This window comes from Cupressus sempervirens, chromosome 11 (genome assembly GCF_028749045.1).
Source record: "Cupressus sempervirens isolate cs-2001-9-10 chromosome 11, ASM2874904v1, whole genome shotgun sequence".
Taxonomy (NCBI): Eukaryota; Viridiplantae; Streptophyta; class Pinopsida; order Cupressales; family Cupressaceae; genus Cupressus; species Cupressus sempervirens.
In genome coordinates, this window is record NC_143128.1 from 44,361,090 (window position 1) to 44,377,466 (window position 16,377).

Consider the following 16,377-nt stretch of genomic DNA (forward strand, 5'->3'; position numbering starts at 1 on the left):
ATGTCTATGAATAAAACACAAGAATATAAGATAGCTATAGCTTTATTCTATGAGGTAGTATATCCTATGGTAGTGCCTACCCTAGTTTTCTTTATGTTATATTGCCAAATTATTTTAGGCTATTTTTCATGATTATGTGATTTGATTTAGTGGTACTTGGTTACCTAATTTGGTTGATACTATTTATATGTAAATGGATTATATATATTTGATGAGCTACTTTGGATTATATATTTCATGTGTTATTGTTGTTCATAGTTATTCATTTGATGATGATGTTTTGCATAATCCATATAGCAATTTTATTTGTTTCATGATGAAAGTTATATGGATGATTTATATGTAGTTTTATGGATACTTACCCCATACTTGCATGTGTATTGTGAACATGTATGTTTTACTTTATGTTTGACGTATCTGATGTAGTGGAGGGAAGGAGTTGTAGTCACCTGCTATTTGGACTATACACGATGTACCACTTCCCACCATTGCCTATTTAGTTTTGATATATACATATGTACATGTTCAAATTTTATGCATATTGCAGGTACTGGGCATCGACTTCCCTAAATTGTCAGGATCGTATTCTAGTATCTCAATGGTAAAAGGGGTGAGATAGTTCTCAATTGTAGTTTTATGGATACTTACCCCATACTTGCATGTGTATGGTGGACATGTATGTTTTACTTTATGTTTGACATATCTAATGTGGTGGAGGGAAGGAGTTGTAGTTATCTACTAGTCGAGATCTATATGATGTACCACTCCCTGCCATTGCCTATTTAGTTTTAATATATACATATGTACATGTTCAGCTTTTATGCATACTACAGGTACCAAGCATCGACTTCCCTAAATTTCTAGGATCCTATTGTAGTATCTAAATGGTAAAAGAGGGGAGATAGTTCTCAATTGTAGTATTGCACTTTTTCGATTCACACTAGATCTGTGAGACCCCATAGAGATCACATTAGGCAACGTCCCTCTAGTAGACCTCAAAGGTGACCTTCTAGAGTACCTGATTGTTCTAATGCCCACCTTTCCATTATGGACTACTTCTCGCCTATCAGGAGTTCTTAGTTGTTGTTATTCCTTTTTTTGGTTCTTTCTGTAGACATTGTTTGGTGCTCCCTTTGTTGGCGTTTGCCCTTTTTATTATTTCCAATCCCTTAGACCCTTGTTGGTCTCCTGTTGGACATTAATAAATTTATCTTATTTTATCTTATCAAGCCCAAATCCTAAACCCGAGCCTAATTCACCTAAGAGAAAGGACAAGTATCTAATTTCTTTACCTTTCCAAATTAATCAAAGTGACGTGAATTGAGATCCTGAGCTTTGAGTTTGGTTTCTCAGCTTGCCTTTTAGTCAAGTTTCTTATTTGAGTATGTGGGTCTTTTGTGATTTTAAAGTGTAAATAAATCAACCAAAGATATTATTAAAATGATTTAGTTAAATGAGAATTTTAAGAGAGAAAAAATCAATTAAATAATAGAGTTGAAATTTAAAAGATTTAATTTAAAATCTAAACTTGGAAATTAAACCTATTATTTTAAATCTATTAAGGCTAAATTTGACGTAATTATATTAAATTAATTTAACAATAATAAATTTAGAAGTTACATTTAAATAATAGATTTTAAATATTAGTATTAGTTAAAATAATAAATATGTTTTCTAAAAATGTTATGCTAATTATAAACGAAGTGGGAATAATTTAAGTAAAGATTATTCTAATTAAAGGGCACAAAACATGAACAAATCAATTAAAAATGAATTAAAATTAATAAAATTTTATTTTAGCAAGAGGCATTTGCATGTTTGTGAAAATCGAAAACCCTAAGTAGGGTTAGTCTCTTTATTAAGGGATCATAGTTCATTTCTCCACACAATGTTTGGAGCAACGATTTTCAAATTAAAAGATGAGACTTTTTTGAACATTCTGGGAAGCGAGATTTTTGCAAGCACAGAGTAATTACTAGATCTATAGCATCAGATGGAGGTAGGGTTTTGTAGAACCATTGTAGGAAATCTCTTGAAAATATATGTCTTCTTCGTGCCTATTAAATAAAACTTTCTTATTAGAAACATACTTGAAATTAAAACACTTGTTCAAAAGTTGATTGTTCTTCATTATTGAAACATTTATAATTTTTTTAAATTGAAACCCTTAATCAAAAAGATTGAATTTAGAAAATGGATTCATGGGCTAGGATTTTGAATCAAGAAAATTTTATTGTTTTATAAATTTGACTGGTTACAAATAATTTCCCTATAAGATCTATATTGAAAAAGTTTTTAAACATCTATGGTAGTTACCACAGTAATAAAATATCACTACAGTAACCACCCCTTTTTACTAGCTTCGATATTTGAATGGAGGGGATTCTATTTTATTTAAAATATAATAAATTAAAAAATTAAAAAACTATATAATTGGGACTCGGGGCCACCAACCCACTACCCCCCATCGTGCCTTAGCAACATGTGAGGGCTACTGCAATAACCCACTGTTGGAAATGTAAGTAACTAAAAGTGGAGGGGTGAATCAGTTACCCCAAAAAATAAAACATTGTCCCTTAGATGCCAAAACAAACTTCCATTGATCATGCAAAACTAACTAGCTTGGTTAACATTAGAATTTTACTGTCACTTGGTTAATAAAGCAATCTTAAGATTATTATTCTATTTTAATCTTTAGTAACTTAGTTGTAGAAACATAAAGCATAAGAAAAGAGCATGAATACATATGACACCAAGGTTTAACGTGGAAACTCGATTTTGGAAAAACCACCTTGTAACTAGTCACAAGAATTTTCACTCTTTTGAAGTGAGCCTTGTTAGGAGCCAACCTTGTTAAAGGTTACAACATACTTTTAAGTATGAACCTATTAGAGGATTTAGATCACCTTGTTAGGAGTGGCATGGTTAGGGGTCTTTAAACACTTCAATCTTGAAATGTCACCTTGTTAGAGGATTTATAAAATGAGTTAAGTCAACTCTGTTAATAGATTTCTTTACTGCTACAATGATTAGAAAATAACAACATTTTCTTTTGATGAATAGTCATTTTCTATTAAAAAATATACTATGAATACAATTCACAAAAAAGCGGTCGGGGGATACAAGATCACCTCACGAATGAGTTCACATGATCGAAGCCAGACTAAAAACACAGTCACAACCAAAAATATAAACTATTCATTAAAAAAAACATATAAAGCAACCTTAGGTTGCTAAAGTAGTGCCAGCTAAGGGTGGTGGATCATATTTATCATGAAAACCCCAACATCTCTGGGATTAGGGGGTAGGCTAGGAACAATCTAGCCATCATCAGCAATAGCAGTAACCAAAGGATCAGTGGTAACCTTCGCATCTTTAACCTTTGGCCATGAAGGAGAAATCGCCAAGTCTAAGCGAGGCCACTTCTCAGAATGCGCTCGACGAGTACCAGGAGGAGGAGCTGGGGACCGACTAGAGCTACCATGGGGTAGGGAAGCTGAGCCACACTTCTATCCGCCATCACCACCATTGGGAGAGCGGCGACGGGAAGCCTGAGAGTGTGGGGTGTGTGAGTGGCGGCCAGAGGAATGGTGTCGAGGACGACAACTATGAGGCGTCGAGGTATCTGCTGAGGCATCATGAGGAACTTTAGAAATAGTGTAGGGAGAATTGCCCCAGTGGTTCAGAAGCTCTTGCAGGTGAGCTACCTTAAGGGCAACTTTGTTAGCTTGCACCTGAATCTACATAAATACATCATTATAAATGCATGCTTTAGTGTACATAGCAATGTTAACATCCAAAAAACTATGTGTGAAAAGAACAACATTCCTATCTTTCCACAAAGAAAAAAAAAATTCCATCCTAAAGGTATGCCAAATCTGGGTGAACTTTCGAGGAATTTTAGGGGAATACCTAGCAAGATCATGTGCCAAGAAAAGGGTTTAGGCCTGAATGGCTTGAAAAAAACATAAATCCAGTGCCAATAATTTTGAGCATGCTTACAAAACTAGAAAATATGCAAGAAAAACTCTGGTTGTCCACAAAAGGGGCATCTAGGATTAAGAACCCCAATGTGTTTGAGCCAAGGCCCCAAGGGAAGACCTTGGAAGGCCAGGCACAAAGCAAAATAAGCAATCTTGGGTTTAGTTATAGCATTCCAAATGGTATCAAAGCATTTTCTCCATTAAGAAAGAGAAGATTGCAAATGCCATCTTTGGTTGAGTGTGTCCACCATTGGAAGATGGGGCGAAAGCCATTTGTATCCCAACTTTGGCTTGTAATTGGAAAATGGAATGGCAGGATACCACTTCCAATCATGTCACCAAGGTCAAATAGACTGAATCCCCACTTTATAAACTAAGTGCACATGGATGGAAGAGAATAGAAGGTCAAAAGTTTGTCGATCTGAATGAATAAGGTAGTACTGTATTTGCACATCTTCCCAGGACCTAAAAATCATGGTGACCCTTGAAAAGAGGTCCTTAGGAGTTTTGATGCCACGTTTGAAAAAATGGAAATCATTGGCGCGTTGAGTCTTGAGGAGGGGAGTACCCTCAATGGAAAACAAGGAAGACCACCAAATGTTCTGTTGATTCAAGGAGACGCCATTGTGAAACTCACCTCCAGCCCAACAAGGCCAAGGCATAATAGCTTCCCAGGCTTTCCATATGCTCTTGATGACAAATGAGCCCTGTATGGCCACTGGCTCATGCATGATGAGAAGAGTTTAGAAATCAATCCCCTTCCACGCAAGCCTGTTAATAGGAAAGCTGGAGGAAATGCAGTGCCAAACTAGAATCTCCCAAGCTTCATCCCCAGAAATAGCTCAAATAAACCATTTTGTACAGAGAGAAAAGCCTTGTTTATGAGTGGAAAGCAGGTCGAGACCATTGAATTCTTTTGGGAGACAACAAAAATCCTAGGCAACTCTATGAAAGCCATGATGATCAGAACTAGAGGCCCAGAGAAAATCCTCGAGAAATCTTTCCAACTTCAGATATGAAGCTTTAGAGGGAGCCTAATAGGAGGAATAATACACATGAGTGGTCATTAGAATCTTTGAGCAAATCTAGAATTTCCTAGCAAGGGAGAGTGGTTTTGTGATCCAATAATCAAGCTTCTTGCTAATCTTGGCCAGCACAACATTCCAAAGTTCCACAAGTTAAGCTTGGAAAGCAAAATGAATGCCAAGAAAGTAGAAGATTTCCCCATGTGTAACCCATTTCCACTCAAACTACCTGAGCCAAGGTGGAGCTGGCAAAAATGACTGGCAGAAGTAGAGGCTTTTATGCCATTGAATGGTAGATCCAAAGGCTTGACAAAAGGTGTTTAGGCAACTTAAAGCATTATTGATGTTTTCTTCGTCCTCTAAAAGAGTAGAAAGGAATCATCAACACAGTGTCCATTGACTAACTAGGAGGATGATTCAGGCAAGGAAATGCCACAAACCAGTCTTGAAGACATAGAATGAGCTAGCAAATAGCTAAAACCTTCAGCAACAAGGACATAAAGCGCTGGAGCTAAAGGGAAACCTTGCTTGATTGAATGAAAAAGTCCAAAAGCCTCTAATTGTGAATTATTGATGGTAATGCAAGCATTAGCATCTCCAAAGAGCATTTCCACGGACTAAAGGAAATTGGGACCAAAACCCAGAGCCTAGAGCATAGCCAAGATGAAGGGCCATTCAATGCAATCATTGGCTTTAGCAAAATCTATCTTTAAAAAGATAGCCTTCTGATTGGACTTGCAAGCCCATTCCATGCCTTCCCAAACATCAATAATTTTGTCAAGAATATATCTGGACTTGATGAAGCTAGTTTGCTCAGGCCGCACAATTAAAGGCAACATGTGCATGATTTTGAGAGAGAGTGCCTTGAAAATAATCTTATAAGACACATTCAAAAGGGTAATGAGTCTCCAATTGCATATGTCCTCTGGATCACTGGCTTTAGGTATGAATTTGATATTTCCTTTATTTATAATGGCTCCTAAGCTTTTAGAATGATAGGCTTCAAGATAAACTTTGTGCAGATCAGGACCTATATGCTCCTAGAGGTGTTTGTAAAATTCACAGGGAAACCCATCACACCCAGGGGACTTGTCATAAGCCATGGAATAGACAGCCTCTTTAAGGTCTTGGAGGGAAAGAAGTTGCTCACAAAAAGCACGTTTCTCAACTGCTAGGCAATTTGGAGTAACGGAGATACACTTTCTGAGAGCTTCCTCCTGAGCAACTAAATTTCCCTATGAAGCAAACATGTTCTCATAGTGATGAACAAATGCTTGCAGGATGTCGAGGAGACTGGATAGAAAAACAGTTCCTTGTTTGATCTTTGTAATCCCAACATTGGTATACAGGCTCGAAGAGCCTGAAAGAACTCCTTCAAGGCTCTATCGCCAACCTCCAACCAGTGGAGACAAGATTTTATTTTGGCTCCTCGAGCAACATAGTTATTAGCAATTTGATTGTCATGGCAAAGTTTGGCAAGCTAAATTTGTAAATCCACATAAGAGGGATTGAGGGTGAGAGCTTTACAGGCTTTTTTTAGGGCAAGGGTGTTGGCTTCATATGACCATTTTCTGAACATTGCCAATTGATGCCCATAGATGTGCAAGAACCTAGTAGTTCTGGTAATGGCAATATTCCACCATTGTATCCATCCCCTTTGAGAATGTAGATATGGCTCCAAATTCTAGACATATAGGATGTGTGAGATGGTGGAAGTATGCATCAGCATAGACGTGTTGAGGAAGAACTAAGACTTGGCCACCTTCAAGATAGCTATTTTCCAAGAAATGACAAAATAAATGTGATAGTGGTCAGAGAATGTCACATCTGGCAGGGGAATGACAGGTAAATCTCGATCCTTAGAAAAGGAGAAAAAAGATTATGCAGTGATCATAGCACGATCAAGACATTTTAAAATGCGATTAGAGCCAGCTCGAAAGTTGGACCAAGTGTGGGAAACCCCACTATCCTAGTGGCGATTGGTATTGGGATAAAAAAGGCCCAATTTATTGCACATGTAATACCAAGCTTCTTTTTCCCCAGCTGTCCAGCGAAAAGACAGAATGTCGTCTTTGTCAAAGGCCACTTCAGCCACATTGAAGTCCCCACACATGACCCAAGTAGCTGTAGGAAAATTGTCAGCTAGCTAGGCCCACATTTGGGATATTTCCACAGTATCATTGGAAGCATAAACATTAATGACTCCAAAAGAATGATTGTTAATGGAAAGAAAAAGCCAAATAATTCTATGCGTGGGGTTAGAACCGTGCAAAATATTAGTGGAATGAAGGCAAGGTGACAAGAGAGTAACTACACCACCTCGGCCAACTTTGTGCTTAGAGGAAAACATAATGCCATCCTGCCAAATGATGCAATATGCCGAAGAAAGCATGAAACCAAAAATCTTAACTTCTTGTAGATAGAGAAAATTTAAATTACCAAGTTTATGATGGGCATCCCGAACATAGTACTTTTTGGGGAGGTCTGTGAGACCTCAAACATTCCATGATAGGAAGTTCATGAAAACTCTTTCGTATCATCCTCATCCTTAAGAGAGGAGTAGCTATTCTGCAAGAAGGTAGAAACTTGGTTGAAGTCAAATGGAAAACCCTCTAAACTTATAGCCTGTCATTTCACCTCTAGTATCTCTACACGTTCAGGAAGACTGTAAGAATGCTGCGTCATTGGTGGCGCTATGGAAGAAGCAGCAAGTGGAGTATGAACCCTTGCCAAAGTAGAAGCCCTGGAGGTTGCCTTTATCCCCTACGCACCAACAGGGTTTGAAACTTGTGAAACCCTCAGAATAGGTGCTATGAAAGCCGTTTGTGTCCCTGCAGTGGCTAGAATTGACGCTCCTATAGGGACAGGAGGAACCGCAATGACCGACACATAGGATTGCTTAGGGGGCAAGGGATTCAAGGTATCCTTGCCCTTGCACCCAACAGTAACCCATTCTTCTTTTTTCGCTTTAGCCTATTTGGAAGGCACTTCTTTAGGTGTGGGCTTGACCCTAGGCATAGCCAAAGGGCAATCCTTGATCTTGTGTTTCATAGACTAGCACCTATAATAGGTGTTGGGGAGGTTCAAGTAAAGCACCTTTTGGGAGAAGGTTTGAGCCCCAATCTAGATTTCCATAGAATCCTTAAGATCCTTGGAAATATCAACCTCGATGCAAATGCATCACTATGGGCGAGCATTAAAAAATTTCTCAGGCTCCTTGGTGGCAACTTTTCCATGGGCTTTGGCAATAGACTCAATGAAAGACTAGTATTGCAAGGGTAAACCTGGGAACTCCCCCTACACAAGAACCCTAAGCTTTTTATCATCTAACACTGTGAAGTCTTGTGAACATTTTTGAAAAACAAGCAGAGAAGAATACACAGACCAAGGTCCATTGTTAAAGATTGTGTCTACTTGCGACGGGTTAGTGAAGCGAAAAAAAAAAAAAAAAAACTTTGGTAAGGTTTTGCACAGTGTCAAGGCAGACTCCATTAGGAGTCCAACTCTTGTTAACCCATTCTTGGAGTATAGCTTCAGGAGGAGTCCTACCCACAAAATAACCTATCAAGGTATGCTGTTCTAACCAATCACATGTAGCATCAAATTCTTGCAAAGGAAGGATAATGTTAGGATTACCTCATGAAAAACCTTCAAGACAAACTTGCAAGAGCATTTGTTCTATGGTGGCACCATGGCAGTCCAAAGCAGCAATGTGAACACCAGAAACAATTGGTTCACCGCTGGCCGAAGCCATTATATCCTAGCCTAAAAGTTCTCGCAGTAAATGTAGTGTGACAAGTGGTGACTACAGAAAGAAAGCTCAGACAAAGAGTCGTACACAAAAAAACTAAAATTTTTCATGAAGCAAGAAACCCTAGTAGAGCCAACACATGTGCTCGCACCAAAACAACAACATTTTGACCTAATTGATAAAGCAACTTTCTTTGTAGATTTAGATCTTTGTTTTGACTTGATCTCTAGATCCTTCCTGATCAGATGTTCTTTGCAGCTTTTCTTCCACACTTTCCTGCTCTACCTTTGATTCACTCACATATCCATCTTATTTCATTTTTCCACTTCTTACATTTAATCCTTACAACTTGACCTTTCTTATATATCATAAGATAGGAAAATTTGGCTTGAATGCCCTTTCAAAACATCAATAAACATCCAAATAGTTGGCCTCAATTAATAAAATATTTGACGATTACATTCTGCTATCAGTCAGTCAATACTAGGATTGAACACTCAGTTGACACCGTGACTCCTTTGATGCCTAACCACTTAGTCAATACTGCACACCTTTGATGCTATCACTCAATCAATACTACAAGCATGAATCCTTTTATTAACCGACTACTCGATTAATACTAGAAAGTCTTCTTTACCCAACTGCTTAGTTAATACTGAGATATACAAGGTTAATATTGAAAACTCTCTATTGCTTGGTTAATACTGATATTTGTGTAAACATCAATGACGATATACAATTGAATAATTATTTCCAATAAACTCCCTATTTGGCATTGATGGCAACACAACATGTCAACATAAATTGATAGAAGTACGAGCAATTAAATAATATCCTCAGTTTCATTATGATTCTCATCCGTACTAAATCCCTTTGATATTCTTCTTGGATTTGTCTCTACTATTTTCTTGTCAATACTCTATTATAATGTTCTCCCTCTTAGTTGTACATTCCATTATTTGAATATCAAGAATCTCCCTCTTTCTTATTAAAATGAAAATTCCCTCAATCTTCCATGAGGACACTAAAATATTCCTCTTTGACATCAATTGCCAAAGGATACAGATTTTGAAGTTACAATGTACCTTTTATACTTATTTATATGCAATAGGCTCTGCATTTCATTGCATCAACTTGATTGATATTTAATGGAGCTTGGTTGATGCTACACTATCTTTTGCTTTAGTGAGCATCAAATAGGGGAATAACCCTTGGTTTACCTCTTAGATACATAAATGCATCCTTAGGTAAAGCTATAGTAAATATATCTTCTATCTGCTCCTTGGTGTTCACATACTCCAATCTCACCTCTTTGTCTTTAAGGAATTCCTTTAGGAAATGATATTTGAATGCAATGTGTTTTTTCTTTGTGTCCATCACTGGATTTTGGGATATATTAATTGCACTTGTGTTATCATAATAGATAACCATTGGTTCCTTGATTTCTTCCTTCATTCCTGACATCAATTGCTTCATCCACATTATGTTAGAACAATTAACTACTGCAACAACATACTCTACCTTTACTATGGATTGAGAAATGCAATTCTTCTTTTTTACTTTTCCAAGACACTATCCTCTTTCCAATATAGTACTTTTCTTGTCATCAATTCTTCCTACCCAATTTGCATTAGTAAAGGCTCTTAACTCAAGATTTCCTCCTTTCTTATACCATAACTCATATTCTTTAGTTCCTTTTAGATATCTCAAGATTCTCTTGATTGCCATAATGTAATTTTCTTTAGGATTACCAAAGAATCTTGCAACTATGTCAACTACCAATGCTATACTAGGTATGGTGTAAACAACATATTGAAGTTTCCCAATCATTGATCTATTAGTAACTTGATTTAACTCCTTTGAATTATCATTCTTTGAGAGCTTATGTCTAGTAGACATAGGTGTCCCAACTGGTTTGAAATCTTCCATTCCAAATACTTTCAATGTTACCTTGATATATTTTGATTGAGTGATGTATATGCCATCCTTCATTTGATGAACTTGTAGACCCACAAAGAATTTCATCTCTCCAAACATAGACATTTTGAATTCTTTCCTCATTGCTTCAACAAATGATTTGCATAACATGTAATGCCCACCAAATATGATATCATCCACAAATACTTCTGCAAGCAATATGTTGTCATGTCGCCCTTCCTTAATATACAAATTCCTATTATTATTTGTCTATTCAAAACAATCAGCATTCTAGAATAATCATCAAAAAATAGAATGAAATATACATCTCCACAATAGATTTCCATAGTTATTGGGCCACAAAGACACGTGTGAACAAGTTCCAAAACTTCTTCAGAATTGTAGGACTTACTCTTGAAACTTCTTTTACTCATTTTACCAATTTGACATTGTTTGCATATGCCCATTTAAGGTTTCTTTAGATAAGGTATGCCTCTTAGTCTTTTGTTCTTGCTCATGGTGATAAGGTTATCAAAGTTTACATAACACATTATTTTATGCCATAGTCAACTTTCCTCTAACTGCACTAGTAAGCATGAACTTTTAGTCAGATCTAGGTAAATTTTTTTTCCTTTTGTTTGATTTCTAGTTCCAACTAGTTTTCTTTTTCCATCCAATAGTTTAGCTTTGCCATTCATGAATTCAACTTTGTATCCTATATTGTTTAGCTATGTTACTTTGAGTAGATTATGTCTTAATTCTTTAACCTAATAGGTATTCTCATATTTGATTCCATCAGTTACTATTATGATTCCTTTTCCTTTTACATAACATGGTTCATTCTTCTCAAATATAACACTTCCACCATTACAGTGTTCCAAATGTTCAAATTTAGTTTTATCACCAGTCATGATGAGAACAACCACTATCTATAATCCATGTACATTTTTTGCTAACATAAGAGATAAGTGTCATCTTTTCATTTTCCTTATCATCAGATTCATCTTTAACAACAATATAAACTACTTCATCTTCATCATTATCACTATTAGAATCTTTTGCAATATAACACGATTTCTTACCTTCTCATCACATGACTAGTGATAAAACTAAATTTGAACATTTGGAACACTTTGATGGTGGAAGTGTTAGATTTGAGAAGAATGAACCATGTTATGTAAAAGGAAAAGGAATCATAATGGTTACTGATGGAATCAAATATGAGAATACCTATTAGGTTGAAGAATTAAGACATAGTTGAAAATACACACTTATCTCTCATGTTAGCAAAAAATATACATCCACATGGATTATAGATAGTGGTTGTTCTCATCACATGACTGGTGATAAAACTAAATTTGAACATTTGGAACACTTTGATGGTGGAAGTGTTAGATTTGAGAAGAATGAACCATGTTATGCAAAAGGAAAAGGAATCATAACAGTAATTGATGGAATCAAATATGAGAATACTCCTTTTCTCATCTTTCTCATCTTTTCTCATCTTTATCTTCCTTGTTTGAGCACCTTGCAACAATGTGACCAACTTCTTTACATTAGAAACAAATCAATGAAATTTTACCTCTGAATTTTCCTTTTCCTTTTCTACTCTTTTTGCTAGAAGAGCTTTAATGACTTCAAGATCTTCATCTAATTGATCTTCTTCTTCACTGTCAACTTGTTTTCTTTTTTGTATCCCTCCTTTTCTACCAAGGGTTAGTTTTGCTTTGAATGCAGATTCAAAATTGTTAGAAGGAGCATAGTTATCAAAGTTATCCAACTCAAAAGTAGTGAATCTTCCCACATGAGTATCTAGTGTTAAATCATGTGTTGGATTGCATCTCATTTTCTTGAATAATTGCACCTCTAATTGCATAAATAGGAAGAAGAGTTCTTAGTTCTTTGTTGATTACTATTTCATCACCAACTTCACCTCTTGCAACTATGATTGCACTTACACTTTCGTTGATCCTCTCATTGTATTGGGTAATATTCTCACCTTTCATTTTCAATCAATCAAACTTACCTCTTAAACAATCTACCTTTGCTCTTTGCACATTTTTTGTCACCTCCAAAGACTTTCTTTAGCTTTTCCCACATGTCAAATGTAGTAGGACGATCTTTGACTACATCAAATTCATAATAGTTCAAAGATGATGCAATATCAATCATCATATTAATATTGTGATCCTTTGCTTCTTTTATTTTCTCCACAATCATAAGTTTGGGTGGTGGCACATATTTGTTTTCCAAGTAGAACACACCAACATCACTTATGCTTGATATATATAGCTTCATCAACTCCTTCCATGCTGAAAATTTCTCTTTTTTTAGCTAAGGGATCTCCCTTTTGTAAGACATCTTGATCATTGGCTTAGGTGCTTAAAACATTTTCTCGCAAGCACCAACTGCTCCAATACCAATTGTTGGAAATGTAAGAGAGTAACTAAGAGGGGAGGGGTGAATCAGTTACCCCCCAAAAAAATTCTTGTCCCTTAGATGTCAATACAAAATTCCACTAATTATGTATAACTGACTAGCTCGGTTGATATTAGAATTTTATTGTCACTCAGTTAACAAATCAGTCTTAATATTATTAATCTATTTTAACCTTTAGTAACTTAGTTGTAGAAACATAAAGCATAAGTAAATAACATGAAAAAATATGAAACCAAGATTTAACGTGGAAACCCAATTTGGAAAAAATCACCTCACAACTAGTCACAATAATGTTCACTCTTCTGAAGTGAGCCATGTTAGGAGCCAACCCTATTAAAGGTTACAAAACATACTGCTAAGTATGACCCTATTACAATATTTAGATAATCTTGTTAGGAGTGGCCTCGTCAAAGGTCTTCAAACACTTGAATCTTGAAATGTCCCATTGTTAGAGGATTTACAGAATGAGTGTTAATTCAACTCTGTTAAGAGATTTCTTTACTGCTACAATGATTAGAAAGAAACACTAATTTGACTTGATTGATGAAGCAACTTTCTTTGCAGATTCAAATCTCTATTCTGGCTTGACCTTTGGATCCTTCCTGATCAGATGTTCTTTATAAGTTATCTTCTACACTTTCCTACTATGCCTTTACTTTGCTCACATTTCCATCTTATTTCATTTTTTCACTTCTTACTTTTTATCCTCACAACTTGACCTTTCTTATATATCATATGCTAGGAAAAATCGGCTTGAATACCCTTTCAAAACATCAATAAACATCCAAATAGTTGGCCTTAATTAATAAAATATTTGACAATTACATTTTACTATCAGTTGGTCAATACTAGGATTGAATGCTCGGTTGACACTGTGCCTCCTTTGATGCTTGACCACTCAGTCAATACTACACACCTTTGATGCCCAACCACTCGGTCAATAATGCAAGCCTTTGATGCCTAACTCGATCAATACTACAAGAATGAATCCTTTTACTATACAAGGTTAATACTACAAACTCTCTATTGCTTAGTTAATTAACATTTGTGTAAACATCAATGACAATATACAATTGAAGGATTGTTTCCTACACTCACGTGATTCTACAAAAACTAAGGTTGTCGTAGTAGTCGTGAGCTTTGCAAAGTAGCCTCACAAGTTGTCATAGTGGCTAGCCTACGAGATTCAAAAAATAGGTAAGAAGTGTCAGTGCAAGAAGTTGGGTCTCACTTTTGGCCAAAAAGTGGAAGTGTTTTCATATTTTTGAAATATAAATTATCCATTGATGCCAAAATTTGAGGCATTTAAAGATTAAATATGAAAGAACTTCATACATAAAAATTATAGTACCAGGAATCGCCTTTTTGAATATGTAATTTATTTGTATACCCATATCATAGATTATTTTTGATATGGATCTTTAAAAACTACTTTTTCAAAATGCCTATTTTGGACCATACCACACTCTTGTACAAACACCATAATTTGACACAACTAAATGAATTTTTGTGAATCCTTTTAAAAGAAGTTACCTAACATAACAAAGATTAATGAGAATAATTTTCTTCAATTATTTAATGATTTTTTAAATTTATTTTTAATTGTTGATGTATAGACACCATAATTTAATAAAAATTTAACTTTTTCAATTTTTTTAAAACTTCAAAAGGATTATGTGCAGATAAACGACATGTAAATTAATTGAAGAAATATGAAAAATAAAAAAAGTTATTAAAGTTTTAGTGAATCTCACTATTTTATGTTTAAGAGACACTTTTGATTAATAAATAATGCAAAATAGGAAATGAACTCATAACACTATAAAATTTACATTTTTGAAATCAAAACAGTAAGACCTATAATGGGTTTTTTTGTTTTGTCAAAAAATTCAATAGGGAAGACTGCATAAAAATTATGACAATCCCTGAAATTGTCGAATAATTATCTTAGTCAAAATTTGATACATAAAGGCACAAGGTTGGTCCCACCAAGCCTATACCATGCCTTTCCCCATGGCAAAACCCGATGCCAAAGGGGAATTCCTGCCCATGGCTTTAGAATTGGGCACCTAATTCTCAATTCAAAAATCGGGTGCCCAATTCTAATATAGTTGTTGTACAAATTGGGCACTTGATTGTTAAGTACCTGTTGGACCCCAAATGATGACCCACAAAGCACTTAACAATCATTGCATGATTGATTGATAGTTTCAAGCTGCAACAATGAATTTCTATCATAATTATTCTATTTTCTTGTCATCTTCTACAATTTACAAGCTGTTGATTTGAATTCAAAACTAGTGCACACATGGGATCAAAACAACAAAGAAAGAAGAAAATAAAAGTTCTCACAAATGAGGATATTTCAACAAACAAAGAGAAGGAAGCAGAATGTCAACGAGAGAGAAGACAAAGAAATAGAGAGTTGAGTAATGTTGGGTCTTCAATTTAAAATATTATTTCAGAAGAGAAATACATTGAGGATACCACAATGGATAAAGAGGCTGAAGAAGAGAACCCAATACAAGGATATTTAGGTGCACATTCTAATCAAACATTCAATATATAGGTGTGTCTCCAAACCCTTGAATTTCTCCTCATGATGAAATTGGTGATTTTATAGAAGCAAATTATGATTTAAATGATTTAGGTTTTCTTCATGAGAATAGATTGTCAAATGATCATGCACAAAAAATTTCAATGGAAATGCAAGCCCCAAAAGAAATACTAAGAAAAAATGAAAATGAGATTTAAATTTCAAATGACATTGAAAACGAAATGCCTATTGAAAATAAAAATTATATGAATATAGACATAGAAACACCAAGCACCAAACAACCATGTTTGAATGATACTAATGTGTGTGGACATAATTTTCATATTGCTAATTATGTGCTAGATAATCTTCATGGATTGTTTTCATGGAGACAAATTAGGACACATGCTAATAGATTATATAGACATTTTTTTATAATAAAAAATTTGGGTTTCAATGTTAGTTGATGTTGCAACTAATTAAAATGTCTAAAATGTGAAAAGTGATGAAAAGGTTAAGAATGTATGCAAAACCTAAGAATAAAAATGAGTCTTTAAAAAAAATTGTATCCACTATTGCTAGTGCCTTAAATGTTATAGGAAAGAGAAGTTGCTCCAAAGATAAGAATACAACATGATGAACAATAACAACTTTAGTTAACAAATCAACTTCTGATCAAAGATTGATTAGTAACATAAGTGGGTATCTTAATGTGAGTCATAAAAC